Source organism: Tursiops truncatus, chromosome 15, assembly GCF_011762595.2.
Source record: "Tursiops truncatus isolate mTurTru1 chromosome 15, mTurTru1.mat.Y, whole genome shotgun sequence".
Classification (NCBI taxonomy): domain Eukaryota; kingdom Metazoa; phylum Chordata; class Mammalia; order Artiodactyla; family Delphinidae; genus Tursiops; species Tursiops truncatus.
In genome coordinates this window covers 33,758,161-33,770,977 of record NC_047048.1, presented here as the reverse complement: position 1 = coordinate 33,770,977, position 12,817 = coordinate 33,758,161, and the positions used below count along the sequence as shown (strand labels likewise).

Genomic DNA, 12,817 nt, shown 5'->3' with positions numbered 1-12,817 from the left:
TTGGGAAGGCAGATACCAGTGATGCTATCTCCTCATGGTGTGCAATGTGCAGGCATCACTAATCAATCCTAGGCCCTGCCCTGGTCAAGTCTTCAGGATCCTCATCAATGCAGCACTCTAGGAAATTGTTGTCAATGAATTGCAGCTGGCATATGAATGGAAATATCTTTGTCTTCCTTACCAGAATTCTTTCCCTTTCACTTTCCTACTCCAGTTAGGTCCCTCCATATCTCTTTAGCTTAGAATTTTCCAAGAAGCACTAATCTGACAAAAGAGTTTTGAAGTCAAATAAGTTTAGGAAATACTACACACTCAGATCATTAAAGGATCTCTATTACTGGAGTGAAGAAATGTGCATAATTTAGTTAACTTAAAAAAAAATAGCCCCTACCAACATCCTAAAAAACATGGAATTTGCTGTCAGAAATGGTGTTCTAGTTTTTCATCAATTGAAGAGATATTTATTATGGTAGCTACTCTGTTAGGTGCTATTCCCGGTGATAGGTGCTGTAGAGAAAAATAAAACAGAGAAGGTGGATAGCATGTTGCAGGGTTGAGGAATTTCAACGTCAGCAGGATAGTCAGGGATGAAATGATGGTAACCGCACATGAAGGAGATGAGGGAGTGAAACGTGCTGATAACCAGGAAAAGACATTCCAGGCAGAGACAGCAGCAGGTGCGAAGGCCCTGAGATGTGGGCATGTCTGTTGTGTTCAAGAAGAGCAACAGGGCTAGTGTGGTTGTGGTAGAAAGAATAAAGGATGAGGACTAGATGAGGAGGATTGAAGGCCTGTAGGAGGACTTATAATTGATTGGACTTCCAGTTTGGGGTTCAGAATGGTGTAAGGTGGCAGGTAGACAGAGAAATCAATGAAGAGGCTATTAACAGCATAATCCAGGAGAGAGATGATGGTGGCTTAGGCCAGTGGAGATGGTGAGCAGTGGTGAAACTCTGAATGTATTCTGAAGGTAGATTTTCAAGGTGGGATTTCCTGACAGGTTGGTTGTGGAGTGATGTGATAATAACAGAGGAGTCAAGGATGCCTCCAAGGATTTGGGCCTGAGCAATTAAGGATGGAGTTGTCATTACCTGAGGTAAGGAAGATTTAGGAAGAAATAAGTTTTTTGGGGGGGTGGGGTGGGGTAAGGGAGAAGATAGCATGGGGAGGATATCAAGAGTTCATTTAGGACATGTTAAGTTTGAGATACCAATTAAACATGGAAGTGGTGGTACTGAGAAGCAGAACGCAGACTCTGGAGTCAAATTGCTCTATCACTTTTTAGCTGTGTGACCTTGGACAAATGACTTGGTGTCTCTGTGCCTTACTTTTCTCATCTATAAAATGAGATAACGATAGTCCTTACCTCACAGGGTTATTATGAGGTATAACTTGAGTTAGTATTTGTAGAATGCGTAGAACAATGCCTGGCATACAGTTAGTGCTAAGTGCTTGCTGCTGTTGTTGTTACTGTATACACATATCTGGCTCATGCTCTATCTCTTGGTGATGGGCAGCCATTTAAGCTTCTAAACAGGGAGTTACACTTAAGTTTTAGAAGTATGAGTAAAGAAGATTTAGAACCTTTGCTGATTTGGATACAAGCTCCTACCAGCATTCCAGACACTCCTTTTTGAAAGGGAGGTATTTTGTAGAATTCTGATGATTGGAGATTTATCATAAAAGATTAAGTTGGATACAGGGGTCATTTCCCGGAGAGCATGCCTTTTCTGCACTGCCCCGCGTCACTGGATTCTTTATGCTCTCTTTCTCTATGGGCTGCAGCCTCTGTCTGTCTGTGCTGCTCTCTGCAAGACCTCAAGGCGCAGTATCAGATCACCGACGGGTCAGAACAGCCTTTAATCTCCTCCATATTCTCTGCTGTCATCAGGGTTTGCAAGATAATTTGGTGTAAAGCGAGAAGAATCATTTCTAGAAGCAGCAGCCACTGGGAGTGAGGCTTATTTCGCCTCTCCCATGGCTGGCATTTCAGCAAAACTTTGGCAACCTCAGTTGGCTGGTTGGAGCAGAAATATGAAATTAGTATTTTCACTTCCACTTAAGCTTCTCAGTGAAAAAAACCCACGGCTGTTCCTGGGGCCTGGCAATGGAGTTGGTTACTCGCTTATTAAATTTCAGTTGGTGGGTCCTCAGGCTAGTCACTGTCATTACTCTGCTTGCATTTCATGCCTGGCAGGGTTGAGGGTGGCGTTTGACAAATCCCATTTCTGTGCTCAGACCAGGAGATTTTTCTGGGCACTCAGGTGTGCAGACCTTTTCTCTCTTCTCTTGAATCTATGTCACATCCACCTGCCCAGTATCTTCTGGACTCCTGATTCTCTCCCTGCCATCTTCCCCACCACCCACTTAAAAAAAAAAATCACAAAAGTAACACATGCTTGTGGTAAAACAAATTAAAACAGCAAAGAAGTTTGTAGAAGAAAAGTGAATACTCTCTTTTCTCCTTACCTCACCCCTTCCTGTGGGGACACCTCCCTCCCTCTCCCTCTCCCATGCCCCCCCCCCGCCCCCGTTGATAGTGTGGAGTGTTTTATTCCAGACTTTTTGGTGCATTAACTAACACATACCTGATCTCAGACACAGACATCTTAAAATACAAGTAATTTTATTCTATTTTCTTCATTTTTCCAAAACAGCTTAATTAAAAAAAGGTGAAGAATCTGAAAAAATTGAGAGATGGGGGGGAAACCAAAAGAGCATACCATGTGAGTCCACTGGCTCAGTCACAAAGAAACCATCATCAAAAAAGACATTTAAGTTTAATACAAATTTTATACAAAGAAAATGTGAAAAAATACTTCCATATGCTAAAAGCAATTATGCTTCACAAATAAGGCCAGCTAGGCTATTTTTTTTGACAACTGCAATTCAAAAATGTTCTTTCTCTCCTGTTTTCTTCTAATATTCTCTTTTTATTTCTTCTCTAATATGGGTAACTAGCTGGAAACTGTATAGTTTGCATCCTCTTATCAACAATGAAGAGAAAGTAAATGAGACTAAAATGTACAACAGAATGTACTGGAATGATATCATACAATTAATTTTTCTCATATACATGCATCGCCTTTTTGCTTTGTTCAATTCTTCTTGTCTTATACAACATAAAAGATGGTATTACAGCATATGTAGTGTGATAGCATGGCGGTGTCCTGCTTCCTCTCACACTGCCTTTGAAATACAAGTAATTTTAGAAGTCCAATGCGCTATCCATTGCGCCACAGAGCCACCTGAAATACAAGTAATTTTAAATGGTCATTCTTGTGGTTAAAAAAATAAAGTAGTACAAAAAATTTTATAATGAAAACAAAAATCACTTTTTACCTTGGTTCACTCCCCAGAGGCAACCTTGAATTCTTGTAGCTTCAAACCCCTAGTGGGATTTACCACCATAGCTCAGAAAATATGTGTATATCTGTGATTCAGTTATTATTAATTCAGATTTCTGGCTGTGATAGATGAGATTTAACTTCATTTCTATCCCATATCTCCCCTTCCCTCAACCTTGACAGATTGTCATTTTTATTATATTTAGTAAAATTAATAAATAGAACGTATTATTTTGGCTATGTAAATAGTGTTCTTTTCAGAGCAGTACTAAGATGGTATTTTATTTCTTTTTTCCCCCTAGAGTTTATAGTTGCTTTTTTTTCTTCCTTTAAACCATTTTCGTTTGTTGTGTCTTAATTTTTTTTTTCAAGATTTTTCTTATATTAAGTGTATGGTCAGAGTCTTTTTTATTTTTCCTGATGACACCTAAGATTCCTGCTGGTCCAGTCTACACTGTACAGCTGTAATCCTGGGATTTCCCTGCTAGATGGTGGGGGTTTCACTGGGCTTGTCATTTTCAGGCTCTTTGGGCTTCCTGAAGGCAGGTTGGTTTCCTCTGTGTCTGATCCCTCTCATTTCTCATGTTGTCTTGGCTGGAGTTTTTTTCCATCCTGCTTCCTGTTCCCACTTACTCACCATGCTCCAGGGATTTATTAAAATCTGTCTTTAACAGATGATTCCCCCTCTTTCTTTTAATTCTTGCAGGTCTATTGCTTTTAAAATTCCTTCACTGTCATCTTAATGGGTTTTTAGGAGGAGATAAATGCATGTACTTAGCCTACCATTTTGAACCAGAAGTCTCACTTAAGTTTAAAAAAAAGTCTCTCTCAATTTCTGTCTTTCTGTCTGTCTGTCTCTGTATTATTATTTTCACTTAGATATAATCTAGTGATTGATGACAGTACTTTCAGACAAAACTAGATAGAACTTAGTGCGTATACTCGATAGTGAATAACATCAGGGTTAATTCACCCTGAAGTTTACCTAAGGGTTCATAATGCTTTGTCATGCTTTATAAGTGTCAAGCCATCTAAATTTTGGTAACATCATTTAATGCTTTTCAGTGATTATGTATGAGGGGGTTGTGACTTTATAAAGTGACGAAACATAAGGAAAGCAATTTTATTAAATTATACCATATGGGCATAGATATGCACAGACGTATAAGACCGCAATTCATCTGATTCCTAAAGACTTTGTGTATCTGCCTGACGTTTTTAGATGTATCATGGACATCTTTCTTTGAGCCATTTTCAGATTCAAGCTGGAGCTGGAACTTCTCCTTCTGATACTATGATTTCGAGTGAACTGCTGGTTCCTCTCTGCTTACTTTGAGCAGATAGGGAGCCTGAAAACGAGGCTCCTGTTTTTCTCTTAAGAGTCAGCTTTAATATCACCTCCTCTCCAGAATCTTTCCCAATCTGCCCAGGCACGAGTAGCAGAGGATAGAGTTGAAAAGTGTAGATTTGGGGATTAGGGAGACTTGTGTTAGAATCCCAGCTTCAACATTTTCCAGGGATAGTGAATGTGGTTATGTGATTTAGCATCTGTGAGTCTCTGTTCGCTCACCAGTATAATGAGGGAGAAAACTGTACCTGTCAGTGTCATTTTGGCTGGGTTAGAAATCTGCGGGCAGAGACCACACCCACATACCACTGTAAGCTTTGACTCAATTCTCAATTCATGAGAAACTTGAATAGGAGGGTTGGTGCTCACCTAGGGTGACATTGTCTGTAGATAGCAAGATCCCACTAGACTTGGGAAATTAATTTCTTACTGTGCCATCATCTATCACTTCTTTTTTAACATCTGGAGTTTGCATTATTATTTTTCCCACACATGAAGATATTTTATTTATATCAAAGAGGTGCCACAGAGCAGTGGGAGAGGATACTTCTCAGTAAATGACCTGGAGTCCACTAGTTATCCATAGGGAAAAAAATTCATCTTGACGCATCACACTATAAGCCAAAATCAATTCCAGGTGGATTTTAGGTCTAAATATGAAAGTTTAAAATTCTATTCCTAATAGGTAACATAGATATTTTCATGACCTTGGAGTAGGCAAAGATTTCTTAGAACAAAGCACACGAACCTTAAAGAAAAATTGATAAATTGGGTCTTATTGAAATTAAGAATTTCTGTTCATCAAAAGACACTTTCAAGAGAATAAAAGAGGAAGGCACAGAGAGAGGATAAGCATTGCCATATATTTATCTGACAGAAGACTCATATCTAAGATATGTAACTTACTACCAAAAAATCATTTAGAGAAAGACAGATAATCCACAGGAAAAAAAAATGGGCACAGATTTGACTAGGCATTTTACAATAAAGATAACTGAATCATAATAAGTATCAATGAAAAGGTGCTCCACATGGTTACTCATTATGAAAATGTAAATTAAACCCACGAAGAGATACCACTACATGTGTACCACAAGGGTTAAAATGGAAAACACTGACAAGAGCAAATGTTGGTGAGGCTGTGGAGCAACTGGAACTGTCATAGTGGCTGTGTTGCTATTAAAACCACTTTTGTAAACATTTTGGTGGTTTTCATTATTTTTCAGAAGGAACTCACACAGATAAACTACACCCTTAAGAGGGGATAATTACAGAGACGTTGGCCACTCCTTGTTATCAATCCAGACACAACTTCAGCAAGCCCGAATTGTTCACTGGAAAGTGCTCTGAAATTGTACACTTTCTAGACTCCCAGTCATGTAGTGCAGCACTGTGATACTGGAGCACTGTGTGTCCTCCCCAACAAGCCATGAACCCTGCAAGGCAGGGACCATATTCTGTTACCTTCTGGATTTCCCAATGCTTAGGACAGTGTCTGATACCTAGAAGATGCTTAGTAAGTGTTGAGGGGCTACATGAATGAAACCCCGTATGAATTACACAAAGTGTCAGCTTGTTATTTCTTTACATAAAATATCCAGGTAGACTTTACATGGAAAGCAGGTTTAGGGTATTCTGATTCAATATAGGCCATATGTTGTGAGTGGAACTCACTTGGGGTGGGAGAAGGTCTTTGAGGCACATCTCAGAATATACAGGCAGTCATCTTCCAGGGCTGTTGAAACGTAGGATGGATTTTCTCCCAACGGGGAAGACCTGGCTTAAATTATAGATGAGATGGGATGAATTAGATTCATTGAGGGGGCTCTGGGGCCCAGGGAGAGATGCATCATCCTTTACAGGGGCTGACACCGAGCTTCAGGGAGTGGCCCACGTGGACGGGCCAAGACCTGTTGAACCTCATAAGATCCCTTGGACAGAGAAAACCAGATGCAAGCGCAGAACAGGGAGGCACAAGGGCAGGCACTACAAGTTGCAGGATGGATTTGCCACCTTGCTGCTTGTCACTTGGGTGGCCGTGTTTAGCCTGCTCCAGCTCGAGGAGCTGCAGGCATTCACATGTTTAGTGACGTTTAATGACGTTTCCCCAGGCGTGTCGGGGAGCAAGGCCCAGTGAGGTGACGGCATGCTTCCATTTGTGCTGGGTGCCCAGCTGTCGCTTTCGGTAAGCTGTTTAATTTTGTCTTTACAGTCACTCTGAAAGATAGATACTGTTGTCCTGCTTTAGAAATGAGGGAACGAAGGTCCAGCAGCGATGCTAACTGCTTGGAGTTGTGCACAGCTGAGAGCTGTGTTTCGAATGCGGGCCTGTTGCTCCATCCACTGCAATGTGCGGGGGTGCTCCCCGTCCCTGCAGTCCTCTGGGGAGGCCCCCAGTGTGGCAGTGGATGAGGGAGCAAGGACCAGGCGACAAGGCTGCCCTGGGTGTGGCTGTCCCCACAGTGCTGTGGCTCAGCATTAGTGCCATTCTTTATTTTGGGGAGATTAGGCTGGAAACAAGTCTCGGTTGGGCTCATCTTCTTCACCAGGCCCCTTTCCTGCGGAACCAAGAGGGTTGTCTAAACGTGGGCTTCTTATTCTGTGGTCCATGGGTTCCAACATGGATGCGTGGGTGGGTATTAGAGATGTGGGTGGGTGGTGATGGTCTGAACTCCCCTGGAATGTTTCCTTTCTCTGGGTAAGGTTATAGCTCCTATCAGATTCTCAAGAGGGAGGGATCCACCAGCACCACTAGTTACATAAATCACCTGTTGTTCATGGTGCACTTTCCTGGTTTTCTCTCAAACCCTCCTGGTGATCTGGTGAGGCGTGTGCCGTGTTCTCCCTACTTATGTGCAAGGACACAGTGGCCTGGAGAGAGAGGTGAGGTCACTTGGCTGAGGTCACGCAGCTGGTACTGAATAGAGCTGGCGTCCAAGGGATTCTGACTTCAGGACACGTGTCCTGCTGACCCAAGAGGAAACCAGCCTTCGGGTGGATACATCACTGTTGTTTGCTAGCGAAATGTGGGTGCTGCAGCTCAGGGTGCTCCCAACGGGAATGCGAGGAGGTGGGGCAGTGGAGTTCGCACCCTATGGCATGGGCGGGCTTTGGCTTTGGAGCAGCTGTGAGTGGTCCCTCTCCCATCTCCTGGGGCATCTGGAGAGAGGAAGCATCAGGGCTGGCCTCTCCATGAGGCACAGCAGGCACAGGACTCTGAAAATGTTCTAATTTCTTTTAAAATCAGATGGAAAAGAAAGAATTTTTAGGTAGAAGAAAAAATTTAAATATATGATAGTGATATATTCATCTTTATACCAACAAGGTAAAAAATACATACATACATATATATATGTATATATATATTATTTTTTTATGGAGGAAAGGAGCCCATGAAGGTAAAAGTGCCCAGGCCCACAACAGCAGTCATGATGTACCCCTGGAAAAGGCATTGTGGGTCTCTGTGAGATGCCCTCCCTCATGCCAGCTGTTCCAAGGAGCCGACCAGTTTGCATCAGAAGCTGGTTTATCTGCCTGGGAAATTTATTTGGATTCTTGAGCCTCATGAATCATGATGGAACCATTTGGAAAATGTGTAAAATGAGAAGTATGGATAACAGCTGTGTGCAGTGTTTGGGGGCTGATGGGGCAAATGGCCCTGATGTGTGGAGCGGGAGACCCTGGATATGAACTCTCAATGCGGCCCATCTGCTGCGGAGGGAGGGAGGAGGCTGGCCGTCTGTCCGAGTGAAATGTCTCAAGTCAGAATTAGTATTTCCATGTTTAATTCCACCGTTATTGCCCCTAGGCCACATCATCATCACTGGTGATTAAATGGAGACAGAGGGAGGTGCTTGGAATTCATATCTGCCAGGATCTAAGTAAACAGTGTTAAAAGTGCTGCTGTGATTTTTCTCAGTTCCCAGCAGTGGAAATGGCTGGAGTTTCTTGGAGCAGCTCCCGGGGAGTGGTCTCTGTGTAGGTGGGCCCAGAGCTGCCTCTGCAGGTATTTGGGGCTGGGGTAACTTCCCTCCGTTTCAGGGGCCAGGCAGTGTCAGGGGACAAGAGTCCCAATTATGTCCGACATGTGTTTAGCAGCGACCATGGTTAAGTGCAGTGAGTGCTTTTGCAGGAAATTATTTAAGCCCTTTTAAATTGGTGTTGCTGATGAATGTGTTCTTGAAGAACACCAAGGAGGAAATTGTGTGAGTTGCAGTCCTGCATTGTTTCTTTTGGTAGATGGAGGTGGGGGGACCTTCTGTCTTCTCCTGAGACCACCTAGGTGGTCACACTGGTTGTCCAGCCCTCTATGCTTTCACGACATCATCTAGAACAGGGGTCCCCAACCCCGAGGCTGTGGACCACTACTGGTCCATGGCCTGTTAGGAACCGGTTCACACAGCAGGAGCTGAGTGGCCGGTGAGCGAGCAAAGCTTCATCTGCCTCTCTGCATCCCCCCCACCTATGGCTCACATTACCGCCTGAGTCATCACCCCCCACCCCCGCCCCATGGAAAAATTGTCTTCCATGAAACCTGTCCCTGGTGGCAAAAAAGTTGGGGACCGCTGATCTAGAAACTTCAGAAGCACCTGAAGCCAGGGTACAAAGTTAGCTCATCATAAATGCTCACGCACTTGAATTTGGAGAGTTACCTGTTAGTGGATAAGGCAGGATTTTGTGACAGATGCCATCTGGCCCCTGTGGTATCAAGTCCCCCCCTCTTTAGGTTCCCCCTCCTCTAGCCACGAGAGATCTCATCTGCCCCACCCTTCCCCTTGCTGTCTCTGCTCCAGCCATACTGGCTATGGCTCCTAGATTGAACCACACTCCTGGACCACAGGGCCTTTGCATGTGCTGCTCTTTGCCAGACATGCTGTCTCTACCCAGGCAACTCCTGTTCATTCTTTGAATCTCAAATCAATGGTAACTCCTCAAGGACACTTTTTCTCCCTCTCTCCTCTTTGTTGGTTACCATATTGCTTTTTCCATTTTTTTAAACTTAAAAAAATTGTGATAAGATATATGTACCATGAAATTTGCCATTTAGGGACTTTCCTGGTGGCACAGTGGTTAAGAATCCACCCGCCAATGTAGGGGTCACAGGTTCGATCCCTGGTCCGGGAAGATCCCACATGCCGCAGAGCAACTAAGCCCGTGAGCCATAACTACTGAGCCCACGCACCACAACTACTGAAGCCTCTGAGCCCTAGAGCCTGTGCTCCGCAACTAGAGAAGCCACCTCAATGAGAAGCCCATGCGCCGCAGCAAAGAGTAGCCCCTGCTCGCCACAATTAGAGAAAGCCCGCACGCAGCAACGAAGATCCAATGCAGCCAAAAATAAATAAAGAAATAATTTGCCATTTAAACCATTTTTGAGTATAAAGTAGCATTAAGTATTGGAATGGCCAGAAAGTTTGTTGGGGTTTTTCCTGGAAAAAACCGAACGAACTTTTTGGCCAACCCAGGACATTCATACTGTTGTGCAACTGTCACCGCTGTTTATTTCCAAAATGATTTTCATCATCCTAAATAGAAACTCTGTTCCCATTAAGCAATAACTCCCCTTCCCTTCCTCCCCCCAGTGCTCTGTAACCTCTATTCTACTTTCTGTCTGCAAATATTACTTTTTAAGACACAGGAGAGAGCTGGTCTGTGAAGGCAGCCCTGGGCCTTCAACACCGATATAAAAGAGCAGAGTCATGTTCTGGGAAATTCACGTGGATATCCGTAGGTCTGGATTCCAGCTAAGACACTTTAACTAGGTTATTTCCTCCTACTGATATTAAATCTGGCCAGCGCTCCTGAACTGGGCCTCAGATTTTCCCACTCAGGGTAAGCAATCCTGCCTGCTCTCTTCACTCTGTGGATTGGTTGGAATTATTTAGTTGGAATTTGTGTTGACTTAAGCCAAAAAGTAGGCTTTATCATACGGAGACTGAGAGTCCTCATTGTGGTGGACAGAATTCCGAGATGGTCCCTCAAGATTCCTGTCCCTGCTGTACATGCACCTTTTCCTAGTTATTCACACACCAATCCAGCCACTGCAGTAAAGGGATTTTGCAGATTAAGGTCCCAAGTCAGTTGACCTTAAGATAGGGAGATTATCCAGCTGGGCCTGACCTACATGAACCCTTCAAAAGCAGAGAGTTTTCTCTGGTTGCAGATGGGCATGTCAGAGATTTGAAGCGTAAGAAGGACTGGACCCCCTGTTGCTGGAGGTGGCCCATGGCAAGGAATGCGAGTGCCTTGTAGGAACTGAGAGTGGCTCCTGGATGGCCCTCAACAAGAAATTTTGTGCCCAGGAGGAAAAGGAAGTGGGATTTGGTGAGCACATGACAGTGTTCTCTCTGCCAGAGGTGTGCACAGGGCTTCTGGGGGCACAGAGGAAAGTCATCCCAGGGTTCGGAGAAAGGATCTGGAAGAGGTGGTGCCTGAACTGTGTCTTGAAGGGCAGGTAAGACTTAATGAGCTAAATCTGAGTTAGGGATGTCATTTAGGCAAAGGCACCTAATGGGAAGCGCATTGGTGTGGATGGGGAGTTGCCAGTATTTACGCAGAGCAGGACTGATTGTGCTGAGCAAGGTTAGTGCTTTGCAGGAGTTTACAAAAAGCCCAGAATAGAAAGCAGTAGGTCCAAGAACAAGGCCCTCCAAAGACTACTTTCTTTTTCTTAGAAGTCTTTTAGAGGGCTCGAGAGTCTCCATAAAACTCATCACATCTGACAGACACCAGATCTGCCATACTTTTTGCTGCAGAGTCTGTGAAATGTGTCTTGAGAGAGAGAGAGGGAGGTGCCCCAACATGCCTTTGCTCTGAATCTTTCTAGAGAGGACGGAGAAATGATGTTTCTGGGCAGGTATAGTCATGGCTCTTTTTGTGTAACTATCAGGAAGTGGCTTGGAGTCTGCAGGGGAGGGTCCTGGCCTCTGTCCACATTGGGACTGCAGCCTGATGCCCCCAGCTTTGGATGGAGGGGGCTGGGGGCTCCAAGGAGTCACCAGGAAGCCCCGGGCATGATGGGGCTCTGGGATACGTATGTACAGCTGAGCCCACTCTTTCATTATTCTCCCTGGTGCTGCTCCAGTGGCTGCCCTGTCTCTGGCTTATCACTATGGCTCCAGGGGCCTTCCATCTGTGGGCAGAGGTTTTGATTTTCAGATGCTGCTGCTGCTTCTGGTTCTGTGTCTTGGGTCACAGAGAAACTCTACTTAACTTGTGTATATCCAGTCACTGAGGACTGGATGCATTTTGACTAGACGCAGTTTCTCGACAATTGGGGTCACATCATCCTTGTTGTGGGGCCTGTCTTGTGCACTGTAGGACATTGAGCAGCATTCCTGGCCCCTACCCACTAGGTGCCTTTAACACCTCCAGCCAAAAATGTCTCCAGACATTGCCAGAGTCCCAGGGTGGGGAGAGGTGGGGCGGCGGGGAGGGGGGGGGGGATGCAAAATCGCCACTGGTTGATAATCACTGGGTTAAAATCATGAGAAACGGAGATCATATTTTAATTTAAGCTACTAGGTTCCGGGGTGGTTCGTTATTCTGCAATAGATAACAGAAGTGGTGGTTATCACAGTCCATCCTCCCGCCCCACCTGGGACTCCCGGTGGCGGTTTAAGTAAATGGAAATCTGGATCACTGGCAACAGGAGAGAATCTGCATGATGTGCTGCTTTTGCAGTTCTGTGTGATGACCAGTCAGCAGGGAGGGTTCTGGGCCTGACTTCACCCAGGGTGACCGCTGTGGAAGGCAGCAGGGACCTCACACATTGTTAAGCTTCCTTACACTGAGGCTAATCACTAATTGCCTACTGAGCGCCCTGTGTCCAGCCACCCTGCTAAGCTTTTTGTAGGCTTTCTCTGGTTTCACCTTTATACCTACCATCTGCTGTGGGCCCTGGATTATTCCCATTTTACAGATGAAGACACTGAGGCTTAGAAAGGTGAAGCATGTTGCCCACGGCCTCAGAACATAAATGGGGCCTGAACTCTGACACGTCTGATTCTGAAGCTCAGGCTCTTCACTATATTTTCCAGGTCTGGTTGTGCTCTTAACACAGAGCATTTGGGGTTCTTTCCAACTCTGGGAGCTTCTGAGAAAAAGCATAATAAAAACATAA

The 12,817-nt window shown here is 44.6% G+C and overlaps 1 protein-coding gene across 18 annotated transcripts in view; it reads left to right on the top strand.

Annotated features, from left to right (window-relative positions):
- Positions 1-12,817, top strand: part of RBFOX1 (RNA binding fox-1 homolog 1) — a 2,189,093-nt gene that overhangs the window by 51,647 nt on the left and 2,124,629 nt on the right. The gene's annotated exons all lie outside the window — the stretch shown is intronic.